We start from the raw sequence: 13,982 nt of genomic DNA, 5'->3' as shown, positions 1-13,982 counted from the left end.
GATATATTTCTTTACTTATATTTCAAATGGTATTCCCTTTCCCGGTTTCCTGTCCACAAGCTCCCATCTCCTCTCTCCCCCATAGGGGTGTTCTCCCGCCACCTCCCTTACTCCCTTGCACTGGGGGTCCAATCTTGGCAGGACCAAGGGCTTCCCCTTCCACTGGTGCTCTTACTAGGCTATTCATTGCTACCTGTGCAGTTGGAGTCCAGGGTCAGTCCATGTATAGTCTTTCAGTAGTGGCTTAGTCCCTGAAAGCTCTGGTTGGTTGGCATTGTTGTTCTTATGGGGTTGCAAGACCCTTTAGCTCTTTTAATCCTTCCTCAGACCCAGAAGAGATCTTAAGTGATTAACCTTGGAGCAATATGTTTAGCCTCTCAATTCCTATGCGGAGTCAAGTACTTTTACTTTCTGAAGTTGCTAGATAAGAAAAGTGAGGTACAACATGGCTCTGTGTCTTGTCCAAAAGCAGGATTTTCTCCAAGAAATCCCAAGCCCATCAGTGGTTGCCACAGCTATGGCCAGGAGCAGCTGATAGAGACCTAGTGTGCCCTCTTGGGTAACCTCCTTCACACTCCTGACTCCTAGAATTTTTGGAGGATGCTACAATGTCACATGATAGATTATGTTTTATAGAATATTTTTCCCAGTTAAGGTTGGCATCTTTTCATGGTGTCGAATCCTTGTTATGTATCAGAGTCAACCAATGGTAGTTATGACATTTATTATTTTGTCTCTGTTGTTTTACCTCAAGCCTTGCTCCTCCCTGAGCCCTCTGCAATGTTGCTAATGCAGTGGTTTTCCTTACAAACATTCATAAACAGCAACTGCATTGCATCTCTTGTTTCACAGCATTTGCCCTTATATCAGCTCTAGCCCGTTCTTACAATATCGTGTGAGCCCAGTGTGGGCTGCCTCATGGTTCTTGCTTATGGACAATGATCCCACAGAGGAGAAAATGTTCCTTTCCTTTATAGGTTCCAAATGCCAGAGTTCCAGGCAGAGTCCAGCTTTGCCTAACACTTTGGGTGAAAAATTCAGTTTCACACCTCTGGGTCTGTTGATGGTCTGGGCTTGACTCTATTTGTGGGGTTTCTTGTTTATTAAAATTTTGGTCTCTGTCTAACAGATCTTACTATCACTCCTCTAGCATTGATTCATCAAACTATTCCTGTCATTGGCAAAACTTCTCACAGAGACAACACCACCCTAAATTCAGAAGCACTAAAAAGAAATGAAAGGCATACAGCAGTTGTCAGGGTCTTCTGCACAGTAAAAAATCCTTGAGGCTTTGAAAGCTCCTCAGTCCTCCAAACCAGTAGTGACTTAGGGTTTCTGGCCATGGCTCCTGAGCTACGGTAGTTTTTCCTGGGTTACTGGAGGTGGCTCCCATGTGCACCCTGTTTGATGAACCCTGGACCAGAGGATTAAATTCTCAATGAGTCGTGTTAGGTTCTTAATAGAGAACTTTCCCTCCAGGGGTGCCAGCCACGAATGAAACTGCCTTCCTAGTATTACTTGTTTTGGAGCCAGGGACTATATTTGATATGTTGCTGGATTTTTTTTTTTGGATTTTTTTCATTATAATGCAGTTAGTTAAATTTTATTAATATTTCAGACAGATAAAATTGTTAGATAATAAGCAAATCAAAATTAGACATCGTCTAAACCCGGGAAAAAGGCATCAGGGTAGGTGGCTGGACTGCCTGCCTCACAAGCCTCTTTGGCAGAAAGGGATTCAAACTACAGATGATACCCGAGAGCTGGTTCAAAAATGCCATTTCTCCATCTACAGCATGTCCAATACAGAGGTCAATGCTAGCAGCAAACCACTGAACTGAGAACAGGACCCCCTTGGGGGGAATTAGAGGAAGGATTGAAAGAGTTGAAGGAGCTTGCAACCCCATAAGAACAACAATGCCAACCAAGCAGAGCTTCCAGGGACTAAACCACTACTGAAAGACTATACATGGACTGACTCAGGGCTCCAACTGCATATGTAGCAGAGAATAGCCTTGTTGGGGCACCAGTAGAAGGGGAAGCCCTTGGTCCTGCCAAGGTTGGACCCCCAGTGTAGGGGAAAATGGGGGGCAGTAAGGGAGATGTATAGGGGGAATCCCCCTATGGGGGAGGGGCAGGGGAGGGAATGGGGGCTTATGGACAGGAAACCGGGAAGGGGAATACCATTTGAATTGTAAGTAAAGAAATTTATCTAATTAAAGAATAAAGAAAAAGAAATTCTGTCTCCCACAGAATCAATCTAGAAGTTGTGCATGAGTCATATTTACATTTCTCTAAGCTGTGATAGTTCAGACACGCCCATCCATTAAAAACTCTTTTATTTTCAGTAAGTTCTCTAAGTTGTATATACTACAGTTGAATATTGATTGGTAGAAAATTATAAACTGATTTCTGAGTAGTCACAATTTTTAAGGAATAAAATTGGAGAGGAAATTTATGACCATCTGATTTTATTACAGTGCTTCAAGGACCGCCTCACTGCAGCACAGTATGCTGAAATATGTCTTTTACAGAGAAGAAAGAAATGGAGTGGACTGAATCTTGACCACAATATTACATAAAGGCAGGAAGGAAAGCAAGACATTAGAAAATGCCTCCACTATTTCTTTTCTTTTCTTTTCTTTTTTGTTTCTACTGTATCTTTATTTATTTATTTACTACTTTATCTGCATTTATTTTGTGCTGAATTTATTCCTGTGCCACTAGTTTTTGTTCCTTCAGTTTCATCTGGGATATCTTTTTCTTCTGTGCAACCTCCTCTTCTGGCTTTGGATCAATCTTTTCCTTCTCAGTAAGGAGCATCTCAGTGTGGCGGAGGAGCTCACATATGGGTTAATTCTGCCATGAGCTCTGTAGGTTCGAGGGTGCCGCTTAGGCTCCTTGTTCACCTGGATGTGTTCAATGATAGAGAATCTACGTCTAAACCCTTAAGTTCACCATTACTCTCTGCATTTCTAAGCATGTGCAGCAAAAATTCAGCCCTCTCCTTTGGCCGCCATCACTGTGTCCAGCCCCACTGTTCGGCCTGGGCGCACCTACCGACTCCACCATTAAACCACTGGAAAGGCACACCTTTCTTCTTTAAAGTGACATCCTTTCATATACTTGGTGGCTTTGCAGATAAGCACACCCTTGGTGGCCTGGGCAGTTTCCTGGGTGTTCTTATAATGAACACGAAGATTTGAACCTCTTGATTTGCATGATTTTGGCCTCCACTATTTCTATCTCAAATACTATAAGTAAAAATTTTGACAGATTATTCAACCAAAACTTACCTTAAAGGCTCTACCTCACTGTTGTTCAGATAAAACACCGCTGATGATTTAACACTGGTAACTGAGTTAAGATGGAGCATACTCTGACATTTTGTCTTGGTCATATGTCTTTTGAACTTTTTTTTTAACCTGGTAAATTATAATGCTGACTAGATTTGACTCAACTTTGAGACGACTATAGGTATATGATTTGGTCTGTTTGAACTGGTATAAATGAATACAATGGACTGCATGTCTTATAAATTATATATGGGGTTATTTCTTACCAGGTGGCGGACTGGGAAACCAACGGTTTAACTGCCTGTGGACCCACCTCTTGTGTCTAGCTGGTTCCTATTTTTATAGAGGAGAAAGGTGTCCCTTTTATAAGGCTATTAATCCAACTCATGATGATGCTGCCCTTATGACCTACTCACTTCCTAAGGCCTTACTTTTTGTGTCGTGGGGAATAGGATTTCACCATATGAATCTGAGTGGATGAGAAGCACCAAGGCCCCAGAACTACACAGGTTTAAAATTTGTTTCCAGCAGAGACTTAGATCTATAATCACGGTGATTTCAGGCAGTAACAAGCTTTCCTATTTATTGTTGAAAATACCTACCCTTTAGGTAATGATGGCCAATAATTTACCCTCTTTGCCTATGTTTGATAACTCTAATAGCCTATGATTTTCTTGGCACACATGCTGTATGACCCTGGTTTTTACTGAGATGTGTTATGAAAAATGTTTTAACAAAAATTTGTCCTCTTTGTCGGTAATAAGATGAAAATTAATGAAAGCATATTTGGATGGATTGCATTTTATGTTTGTCAAGTTCATGTGACATTTACATGAACTTGTAGTGCTATAGTGTGACCCTTCAACCTGAAGAATACTTTTAATTTGAAGCTAATGAAAAGGTAAATCGGGAGTCAGAGACATGGCATTGTTTGCTCAGAGAACAGTTGAATTGTATGTATCTGAACGCTACGCTCTGAAATGGCTGGAAATTGGGAGGTGTCCACGAAGCAAGCTCTGGTTGGAAGGTGACTGAAAAAGAGCATTGGAATCCTAGTTCTTGGGCTTCTGATGTTCACCAGGCATTTACTTCTGGAACTTGTTGAGGACCAAGTTAGAAGTACCTAATACCTTCCAAAGAAAAGCTTGTTTCTTTTAGTCTGGGCAGAATACTATTCTGGTCCTAGGAATACTACTCAATATTTTACAGTTGTAAATTGGGATGTCAAACTCTAAAACAACTGCCTATACTGCAAAAATATATAAATAGATAGTAAATTTATGACATTTTATCTCGACTTACCTTCACCATGACAGCTGTTAGTCCAACAGAGCGAACCACAGAAAGCATGGCATGACTGAATTCCAAGAGCTTTAGCAAATATTATGAGTAAATAACTTTTGGAAAATAAATTATTTGCATATGTAGTCACTTATAAGTAGGCAAGGACTTTTTTGGAGAAATTTTCCTTTTTAATGCTTCTAACAAGTTTTCAGGTAATCTTATAAACAGGAAGACCATGGTAGTCAACTATATATAAAATTACTATTTTCCACAAAGTTTTTCTTGAAAAGCTTTCATAAAGATGCAAATAATTTGTTGTATTTTGTTACAGGGGGACTAACATTGTTAAAATAGAAATGTTCACAGGAAACTACAGATCACTATTTTATTTATTCCACGCTGCAGAACATTACAGACACTTCTGCACCCGCACAGACTGCTGACACCCTCACCTTGCCTTTTCACTGTTGAAAAATCACCAAGTAACTAGCCAGGGCAAGCTTTGGCCCTCTGTGCTGACTTTTCCTCAAATTAATTTTAAATTGCTTTGAAAGATCTGTTAAACCTTCAAAGCTTCCAAGGCTTGGGTTAACATGCAACATAAGTTAGCTTGGAATTCTTTGTCTAACACAAGCAATGAATATGGAAATATAAAAGATAAGATACAGCAAAAATTCTGAATTTATCAGTCACTTTGATAAATTGCTGAAAGATGGTTTATTTTCCCATTGCAAATCTGTGTCTTCAAGATGTAAGAGGATGTTTAAACTGCAGGGTACTAACCAAGTCTCATGCTTTTAGGAAAAAATAAGGATAGCCCAGTTGGAATAATTGAATTCTGCTACATTGCATCATTTAAAAAAAGATTCTTTTTTATGAAATTAAACTTACATCATTTCCCCCTCTCTTTTCTCCCTTTAAACTGACTCATATAACTGGTTTGTTTTCCTTCAGATTCATGGCCTTGGGCTAGAGAGGTGGCTCAGTGGTTAAGTCCGAGTTCAGTTCCTAGCAACCACATGGTAGCTCATAATCATCTGTAATGAGATCTGATGCTCTCTTCTGGTGTGTCTGAAGACAGCTACAGTGTACTCATAAATAAATAAAATAAAGAAATAAATAAAAATACTAAAAAATTCATGGCCCCCTTTTCATTAATTGTTGTGGCATGCGCATAAGTATATATGTACATATTCCTAAATATATAAATACACTCCATAGCAATATTCTTAATGCTTCTTCAGGTACCCAACAATGTCATCCTATGGAGAGCATTCTTTTTCCTCAAAATGATTTGCTAGGAGAGAGGTACACAGAAGAGCTATGAAATGATTTATAGTTTTTCGAGCTGTCTACTACAGTTGTTTTGCTATGGAAGAAAACATTTCTCTTCCCGCAATAATTTTAAACTGTATTATTATTTTTCAATTTATCTTTATTCTTCCTAGGGTTATGGCTTGATCTCCAAATGTTTTCTACAGGTTCATGTTTTGAACATTTGTACTCCAGCCGGTGATGCTATTTTTGACAGGTGATAAAACATTTATGCGGTAGGAACTGTCTGCTGGAAGTGAAGTCACTTTGGGCAGGCGTTCAAAGGTTACACCAAATCTGTTCTTTCTGTCATACCTTTTGCTTCTTAATTGGCCATGGTGTAAACAGTATCTGCCATACATAACCAATGCCAAGAACTAAGCTGTACACTGCTACATGTTTCTGCGACCCTTGTGTTCTATACAAATGCATGGGGGGAAATCAACCAAACACACAGATATTCCTCTCTTAAGTTGTTTGTGTCAGGTATTATGGCCATAATAATAGAAAGTGGCTACATACTCCCTGTTTCAGAGGAGGGAAATACTACCTGGTACTATAAATCTAGCCACCTACATGGTGAACCAATGGATGTCTTAAGCCAATGTACTTCCTAACTGTGTTCTAATTACTAATTTTATGTCTAAGTGTGAGTGCTGATTTCACCCTGCAGTAAAGAAACTTCTCTTTAATGTTTTTAAGATTTATTTTACATGTATGAGTGTTTTGCCTGAATGAATGTATTTGTACCATGTGTATGCCTGATGCTTCTGGAGGTCTGAAGAGGATACCAGATGCCCTGGAACTATAGCTGCGGATGGCTCTCAGCCATCATGTGGATGCTGGTAACTGACTCTGGATTCTCTGAAGGAATGAGATGTGGTCCTAACACTGAACCATCTCTCCAGCCTCAGAAACGTTTTTTTTTTTTTTCAGCAGAAGGAGACTATTGCGGGAATTCGAAATGAAGAGGAAAACTGACTGTGACGTGTTCAGCACCAATTGATATCTACAATATAACTCATGTACCCAAGGTCATGGAACATTTCAGAAGAATGTGTATGTGGGAGTGAACATTCTAAGAGTCAGAACCAAGATGTCTGATGTGGGACCATGCCTTCCATCTATTACAGAAGAGATATACCCCATGAGATCTTGACAACATGGCTTTTTAAACAAGACTCGAACAATTCCAACAATAGTTGACATCCTAACACAGATGGGGGAAATTTCGTGGACTCTAGCTTTAGATGAAGAGCTACAGGCAATAACAGCTGCTAGGAAAGAGAGACTTAATCCCCCTCCCCTTCTGGGGGAGTCCCTTCTTTGATTATCTTCTACGGAATGGCTAACTCAGAAACAGGCATTCAAGAAACACTTAAAGAACTCAGCAGATTGTAATTATATGTTTGTTTATACATGTATGTAGCATCAATGGTTAAAGAAGAGTCCATGAACTTGGGAGAGGTATGTTGACAGGAGAGAAAAGATATGAGGGCAATGACGTAGATATATTTTAATTAAGCAAGCTATTGCAAGAGGATTTTAAAACAAAAATGCATAGCACCTTTAAGAATCCTTGAAACTAAACTCAGATATGGTGCTGCATTAAAGAAATCGAGGCAGAAAAACCACAAGTTCAAAACCAAATAGGGCCACACAGTTAAACGGTCTCTCCGAATATATTTTGTAAAAAGATCTTGATACTCATAGACATAAGTGTTTAGATGATGGTGGATTCACTTTTTCTAGATCAGAAGATAGGGTCTTACTCCTTAGGGAGCAGGAGATTGGTAGGGGACAGTTGCGACATGTTATGAATTCTCAAAGAAGATAAAAATAGATTTAGAATTATGTAACTGTAATAAAGAAGTTATGTTGTCCAAAAATATGTTCTATGACTAAAAAAATTGAACAGAGAGCAGAAAGATCTGGAAAGAAGATGAACATGTAAACATAAAGAATACACAGGAAAAGCATCCTACTCTGAGAACATTGAACTTCTGACTCCTCAAGGTAAGGACATCAGGTGTGGTTAGTGCCCTTTTAAAGAGAGCACACAGAGGTCTCAGTTCCTTCTGCCATGGTTTACTGAGACAGAATATTGCTATACAGCTTTAGATGGACTGGAATTTACCATGTAACTCAGGCTATCCCTTCAACTCATAGTAATCCTCCTGCCTCAGCCTCCCAAGCCTGAGGTTATATACCTGAGCCTCTATGCCGGGCCATCTCAGTTGACTCTTGAGCCACTGCTATAGGCTTTAATTCCTGGTCATTTGTTCCTTTCTCAGACATGAAGGCCCAGTTCAGTGCCCTAGAGCACCAGGCTCTGAGTTTACTCCTCAGCACTTAATTCTGTAGTTTCAGAATTCTGGCTTTGTTTCCCTCCAATGTGAGGAGACTTTCTATTGTTCACTACTGTGAGGACTCTAGCATTTTAGTCAGCCTTGTGTCTTGGCACAGCCAGATTCTTTCTCTTCAGGGCTAGCTGTAGCCTGAACTTCCTCATGTCTTTGATCCTTCAGTTCTTTTGTCTAGGAAGGAGCCCGTACTTCTCACCCAGGTTTACTCATGGAACACTCCATACCTCTTCTTCTGCCTTAACAGCTTTACATAGCATCATGATGAGGAGAAGGTAGAGGGACATTAGTAGACCAACAGGCAGAAGCAGGCTCCATGAGATGAATGCTTCTTGTTCCCAGAAGACAGTGTGAGAAAAAAAATGTGGGAAGGCATCGGCTGGGCTATGACACGACAGCGTGAGTATCTAAATAGGATCAATAGCAAAAGGGGAGGACCCAGAGACCCTATAAAATACCTGAGTCTGTTTACTAGATTTCCAACCTTGGGCTTCTCTTATTCTGAATGGATAAAGCATTCTCTGAAGCTTTGTCCTCTCTCATTCCAGGACATTCAAAGGAACAAGGAAGCAAATCCCTAGATAACAACCAGCACCCCCATTACAATAATAATGATATTTTGCCATTTCGGTAAGATATCTTGTGTTGTTCAGGCAACAATTAGGGTGAAGTGAGGCTTATAGTCTTATCCGTGGTGGAACTGTAGGCATTCAGCAATATCCTATACTTCTGGATTCTGTTGTTTTCTGCGTTCGCCTGATTCTTGGAATTCACTTGAGCATAGCTAACATTATCTTTCTGTAAGATTTGTGTACTTGCTTTTAAGCCTTTCTCATGAAGGATTGCCTGTATTTAAACAAAGAAAGAAGAACATCAGTAGTTTGAGGTTGTCTCTGTGCTTTGAGATCCTGTCTATAAACCATGACCATACTTAGCATGTAAACAAATTTGTATATTTTGCATGAAATGTCTAAGTTTCAACCAATCACAGCTAGCATGCCAGCTTGATCAATCTTAAGGCACATGTCTCATTATTTTGTGCTGAAATATGCAGATTCCTAGCAAGAGCCTGTCAGGTGATTTTTGATGTTTGCCTCCATTGGTCAGCTTATGCATTCATATCTCACGCTGCTTGGGAGGGTACTCTGAATCTCTGGTTCTGAGTGCTGCCTGATTAATGAACTGTTTGCAGGAATAAATCCTGTTAAACTTAATTTGTTTCACTTGACATAGTCCCTGCCTTCTAAGGCTTGGATATTGTAAGACAATTACTTAGTCCCTAATAAGACATTATACATACTTTTTGATACTCAGGGGCAGTGAGAACATCAATACCAATTTTAGAGATTTATCTCTTGGTATTTTGTTTGGGTCAAATGATTTATTCAGCAATATATTTAGTTCTACACATCTGGCACCCATGTAAATTTTGTTTGTGTATATATCTAGTTTTATTTTAGGCTAGTAAAATTGGTTCCACACAAGTCTTATGTCAAAGTCATCGTTCCAATGATGCACAAGATTCATGAAAGTTCATTTTTTTTTAAATTTATGACAAGAACTTATTACAATATCTGAAAATTAAGACAAGCGCTCATACTACACTTTCAGGTTGGGAAGACAAGTGAATGTAAAAGACCATTGTACATTACAATCGATGATTAACTGGGCCTTACAAAGCCCACAGAGGCTTTGACTAAATGTGAATAAACTAGTTTAAGAGTGACTACAATGAAGTAGAGAGAGTGAAAAGCACATAATTATTTTAAATGAGAATCAGCTGAAATAGTTTATAAAAGGACTGATGGTTAAACAATGTGATATAAAGGAAACCAGGAAACAAGTTACTGGCAGGCTGTTGAGAAAGGGAGAGTGGCATGGTATGGTGCAGGCAGTCAGAAACAAAAGCTTTCAAAAGACGCTAAGCATACCGATCTCTAGATTTTAATGTATCTATGCATGTAAGTAATGGTCATGATAAATATTATTAGTTTTGAAGCTGACAAATAGTAATTCTAAAATTTTCGAGGCTAAAATTAACTACAATTGAGACTGGGGAAAAGTTTTACCTGTTGTAGAAAGAATGTAATCCTGAAGTGGGGTGTCCACCCTGCTTTTGTCTCTTTAGTTTCCGAATAACACACACACACACACACACACACACACACACACACACACACACACACACACACACATGCACACACACATGAACACACACACACACACACACACACACACACATGCACACACACACACACACACATGCACACACACACATGGTCACATACACACATGTGGCCTTGCACACACACAGGCACATACTCTCACACACACACATACGCTCACACACGCACACACACACACATGCACACACACATGCACACACACATGCACACACACATGCACACACACACATGCACACACACACATGCGCACACACACACACACACACACACACACTCTCTTATATTTACAATAAGCCTTAAATAACACAAGAGCTGAGCAAATGCTACCCTCCATGCTATTAAAGTTATTTCCTATCAAAAACCCTGGGTTATTACTATGTTTCATCTGGGCTGCCCCTAACTCCAATTGGCCAGTCCTCAGGACTACGTTCTCTTGCCTCTTAACCCATGGTGGCTTCTCCCTCTCCCTCCTGCACTTCCTTTTTCTCCTCCTGGTCCTCCTTCCACTCCAAGCCCATGAAACCTAAACTCCACCTATGTCTCTCTCTCATGTATAGCTATTAGCTGTTGGCATCTTTATTTACCAGTCAGAAATAACTTAGCATCTTACAGGCAGACTCTCTCATTCCTGGGACAACTAGGTCTTAGGGACCACGTTTAGCATTACAATAGATAACAAAAGACCATACCTCAACATTTACCTGTGTTGATCCTTGTATTTCAGTCATACTACGTTATTTACTTAGCTGATGGCTGTAGTTCTCGGGCTCCTGCTAGTAAATGAGTGTTGGATTAATAGGAGAACCTGCCCACATAGTTACTTTCTGTTTGATTGTTTCCTACCACTTTCCTGTTGCCGCTGAAGATAATTGTTAGGATTTAAATACCCCATTGATAGACTAATATAAATCAATGGGGGTATTTAAATGAAACTCCAGGCTGTGAAAAGAGTTTATGCATAGCTGAATAATGTGCTCACCATTTATGGCCACCATTGGGTAATCAGCCTCACATTATACACTCACCATATATGATTAGTTTCAAGTCATCTAAATGCTCTCTCATTTTCAGAAGTTTTTCTTTTTCCCTTTGTGAGAATGCTTCTCCATGACTCATAATTAGATCACCTTCTTTCAACCTGGATTAGTTTAATCATCTCTTTGTCCCAAATCACCTTCTGGTAAATTAAACTAATGGGAAATAACCCACAGAACTGGAAAGAACGTGAATTTAGTCATGAGAGGTAATAGGGATTAAGTACACATCTGTTCTTATTGATCTTTTAAAATATTTTCTATAGTGCTAGCAGTAACGCTGGTACAAGCTGCCGCGGAGGCTCTCAGAAGCCACTGGAACAGAGGAAAGTGGTACAACACTTACAGTCTGCGACCTTGGCTATCTGTTTGCTTACACTCAAAATGAATATTACTTTATAGTTATGTTGATATCTCTTTTGAATGAGGATCTACAACATTAGGAATACAGGGCCTTTCTGCAGATTGCTAGTTTCAATTATTTAAAAACATGTGCACAGTAGAATCTTTTCTACTTGATCGTTATCTTTTCCCCAGGGGAAGATTAAAGTCCCTTTGTTAAAAATTATCATCTCTTTTATTACAGCTAGTTCTTGAAATGTAGCTCAAGGACAAGCCCTTAGGATGCAGGTACTGCAGATACAATTCCTTAGAAGCAACATGCATATTTTGCTCATTGGTCACTTGCTTTGCTGAAGCATTCTTGTGTATGAGGCATTATTCATGTACTTCATGCCTGTTAGTTGTGTCTTTTTCATCTAATGAGAAACATATCTCATTGAGATGTATGGGCAGCACGCATTTGTCATTTGCATGAACAACTAGATAGTAAGTCTTGATGCTGTCACTTTCCACCAATATGAACTCATCAAATGAAAATGAATTCTTTTTAGCCTTTCTTAAAGGCTAAAAATTTTCTTAAAATTTCAAAAAAACCCCCACTCACAACAGTATCTTTTTTTCCTTTCTGAAGAGAGAGTGCATAGTCTTTATCCTATTTAAAAAAATATGGTTACCTAAACAAGACTTGAGCAATGACAATACCATTAGGCATGCCCAAGTAGATGGGGAAAATTATTAAGGTCCTACCCCTACATGAAGGGCTGCAAGTGACTAATGACTGCTGAGAGACAGAGAACTAGTTTTCCACAGGGATGAGACCCCACAATTAGTTGTGTAACACCTAGTGGTCAGTTCCAAAATTATGTATATATGGGCAACATTAAATAGACTCAGCAGGTTGTATTTATAAATTTTTCAGCAATACATACACATGTACACACACACAAAGACACATACTAACAATACAAGAAAAGGAGGCCACAAACTTAAAGGCAGTGAGTGGGTAGAGCAAGAGACTTTGGAGGGAGGAAGAGGGAATGATGCAATTATCATAGACATATCTGAAAATAAAAATAAATTAAAAATAGTCTTCTTACAATCTTATATATTTATAAACATTGATGTCTAATATAATAAGTAATAAGATCCAGCAATGAAATAATTTAAAAATTAGCAGAATTTTATTCTCATCTTAATAGGTATTATTAATATTTCTGTTTAATATCAATTTTATTTTTCTTTGAAAGTTTGATATCACTTATTTGTATAACATTTAATAGCATATTATAATTACATTACCTAAAACCCAAACTCCAAAAATACATACTCATATTGCTGTATGAAGGATATCAATTTTGTACATTCAAATCAAGAAGGCCATGGAAGGTATTGAGCTTCTCTGAGGAAAAAGAAATCAGTATCAGGATATTATCGAATATAGCAGCAACTTCATACTAGAAACTAGAGATTTATATGTCTGGATTATTCCTTAAGTGTTATAGCTGAATATATATTAACCATCTAATGTTAGAATTTTGGATTAATATATGATCTTAATGTAACACCATTAAAATTTGATTTTTACAGTTTTTTAAAAATTTATTTTCAAATCCCATCTTCACTGTAACTCATAGCCAAAAAATATAAAGTCTATTTCCACAATAAATGAGACAAGGACACAAAACTTTGGCCAGAACTTGGTAATGTACGTATTTGTAAAGACCATGGAGATGACGGTCTCAGTGTATACCCGGGCAGCTGATGGAAGAAGGACCATACAAAAGGAGTCGCTAGCAGTGAAAAGGGGGTAAAAACAACACATTCCAGTGCTAATTTAAAAGGTCAAGGGACACTGCCACCGGAAGCACTCTCTGTACAGCCAACAGTATGTCTCTGTGTCAGATTTATTGGCCTGATTAAGAAAGCACAGGGTGGAATACTGAGGCATAAGCGATGTTAACAGATGGTTCATGAAGTTAAGTTAAATATAAATCATTGTCTATCATGTAACAGAATAAGGAAACCCCAGGTGAGAGCTTCCTAAACAAATGCCCAGATCCCTGAAGTTAGCTTAGCGCCCACGCAGGCACAGTTTGTATGAGACAAGGAAACAACTGTGTTGATTACCACATATCTAAAACAGTTCTATCTACTATTTTTTAT

This window comes from Rattus rattus, chromosome 7, assembly GCF_011064425.1.
Source record: "Rattus rattus isolate New Zealand chromosome 7, Rrattus_CSIRO_v1, whole genome shotgun sequence".
NCBI classification, from domain to species: Eukaryota; Metazoa; Chordata; class Mammalia; order Rodentia; family Muridae; genus Rattus; species Rattus rattus.
The sequence above is the reverse complement of the archived record's forward strand: the minus strand, read 5'-3'. Positions refer to the sequence as shown.